This window comes from Bos javanicus, chromosome 18, assembly GCF_032452875.1.
Source record: "Bos javanicus breed banteng chromosome 18, ARS-OSU_banteng_1.0, whole genome shotgun sequence".
NCBI lineage: Eukaryota > Metazoa > Chordata > Mammalia > Artiodactyla > Bovidae > Bos > Bos javanicus.
In genome coordinates, this window is record NC_083885.1 from 43,913,714 (window position 1) to 43,916,163 (window position 2,450).

Sequence of the window (2,450 nt, forward strand, 5' to 3'; positions counted from 1 at the left end):
GTGGAATCCAAGGAAAAACAGAACAACATTGTAAAGGAGACCATGCAGGGGAAGTCCAGAACTCCAGAGAGCAGAAACTGACGACCGTCTGTTCCAGGTGCCACTGCTGCTAAGGTGAATCAGTTCCAACCACTTTCTGACCCTCTCATTCCTGTCACCATTCTAATTCCCAACAGATGATGTTAATTGCTCTAGCCTGGGTCATGTGATCATGGCATATGTTCACCCAATCACTATGGCTCTGATTTGGCCGGGCCAAGCTGGTCCTTCAAAAAAGAATCTTGCACTAATACCAAAAGAATAAACAAGTAATAGGGGCTTCTCTTGTGGTCCAGTGGTTAAGAATCTGGCTGCTAATGCAGGGACAGGGGTTCGATCCCTGATTGGGAAGATTCCACATACCACAGGGCAACTAAGCTCACGTGCCACAACTCCTGAAGACAGAATGTCTAAAGCCTGTGCTCCAGAACAAGAGAAGCCACTGCAATGAGAAGCCCGGGCGCCGCAACCAGAGAGAAGCCTGCATAGCAATACAGACCCAGCACAGCTCAAAACAATAAAGATTAAACAAGGGATAACAAAGATGAGCAAAGTCCACCCCAAATACCCACTAGCACTTCTGCTTGGCAGCACCTTCCAGCTCAGTGTCTTGTGAACTTGTCTTATGTAACTTCAGATGTGGCTTTAATATTTTTTTTAATGATAAGTAGCTTTAAATTTTGGCACCCCACACCAGTACTCTTGCCTGGAAAATCCCATGGACGGAGGAGCCTGGTAGGCTGCAGTCCATGGGGTTCTAAGAGTCGGACACGACTGAGCGACTTCATTTTCACTTTTCACTTTCATGCATTGGAGGAGGAAATGGCAACCTACTCCAGTATTCTTGCCTGGAGAATCCCAGGGACGGCGGGGCCTGGTGGGCTGCCGTCTATGGGGTCGCACAGAGTCGGACACAACTGAAGTGACTTAGCAGCAGCAGCAGCTTTAAATTAATCCCTAAACACTATCACCATCTGTGATATTGCCTCTCTGTCTACCTGGACCTCTTGGAGAATGAAGTGTTCAAAAGAGTAAAAATACACTCCATCCATTTTAACCCCAGCTTCAGTTTCAATGGTAAAGAATCTGCCTGTAATGCGGGAGACCTGGGTTGGGAAGATCCCCTGGAGAAGGTAAACTTGTGGGCTTCCCTAGTGGCTCAGTTGGTAAAGAATCTGCCTGCAATGCAGGAGACCTGGGTTCAATCCCTAGTTAGGGAAGATCCCCTGGAGAAAGAAATGGCAACCCACTCTAGCATTCCAACCCACTCTAATATTCTTGCCTGGAGAATTCCATAGACAGAGAAGCCAGGCAGGCTACAGTCCATGGGATTGCAAACAGTCATACGCCACTGAGCGACTTTCACGTTTCAGTTTATTTATGCTTCCCAGGTGGCGCTAGTGGTAAAGAATCCACCTGCCAATGCAGGTAGATGTAAGAGATGCAGGTCTGATCCCTGGGTGGGGAAAATCCCCTGGAGGAGGGCATGGCAACCCACTCAAGTATTCTTCCCCGGAGAATCCCATGGACAGAGGAGCCTGGTGGGCTACGGTTCATAGCGTTACAAAGAGTCAGGCATGACTGAAGTGACTTAGCACACATGCATGTACTGATAAAAGGATTCTATATCAAATAAGTTTCTTTTGGGCAAATCAAGTTACATTTTCCTATTATCTTATTTATAATATCAAAGTTTTGTCATCTTCACGTTCTTTAGTTAATGGCGATCATGACAATGGCATTTTCTTTATGAGTTAAGTGATGCTCTATTCAGAAACTACTCTGTGTGAGATCCTAAAATAAATACTTAGCAAAGAAAATTTTGGTAAAGTGAAACATCCTTCTTACTCTTTTTCCAAAAAAAAGTATTTATTTGAGCTTCATGCATGGACAGAGGAGCCTGGTGGGCGGCAGTCCATGGGGTCACAAAGAGTGGGACACGACAGTGACTCAGCATGCACGCATGCATACATGTTTAAAGAGAACATAAATAGTTCTTTTAGGGACAGGAAGCAGAAGAAACTCAATTAGCAGCATAATTATAAATAATTTCCATTTTCTTTTTCTGTGTCATTACTCAATTTAAATTTAGTCCTCTGGTTTCTGAACTTAGATGGTCTTTAAGTCAGACATTTGTGGGCTGGCTTAAACACACACCTTCAATTATGATAAACATGCATTTACAAGTGGAGAGTGAAAAAGTTGGCTAAAAGCTCAACATTCAGAAAACGAAGATCATGGCATCTGGTCCTACCACTTCATGGGAAATAGATGGGGAAACAGTGGAAACAGTGTCAGACTTTATTTTTCTGGGCTCCAAAATCACTACAGATGGTGACTGCAGCCATGAAATTAAAAGACACTTACTCCTTGGAAGGAAAGTTATGACCAACCTAGATAGCATATTCAAA

General features: G+C 44.2%; 1 non-coding gene across 1 annotated transcript; it reads left to right on the forward strand.

Moving 5' to 3' along the window:
* The first annotated feature begins 1,187 nt into the window (after positions 1-1,187).
* On the forward strand, positions 1,188-1,259 carry TRNAC-GCA (transfer RNA cysteine (anticodon GCA)). The gene has a single exon. It is a non-coding gene; the product is annotated as a tRNA-Cys (tRNA).
* Positions 1,260-2,450: the final 1,191 nt, after the last annotated feature.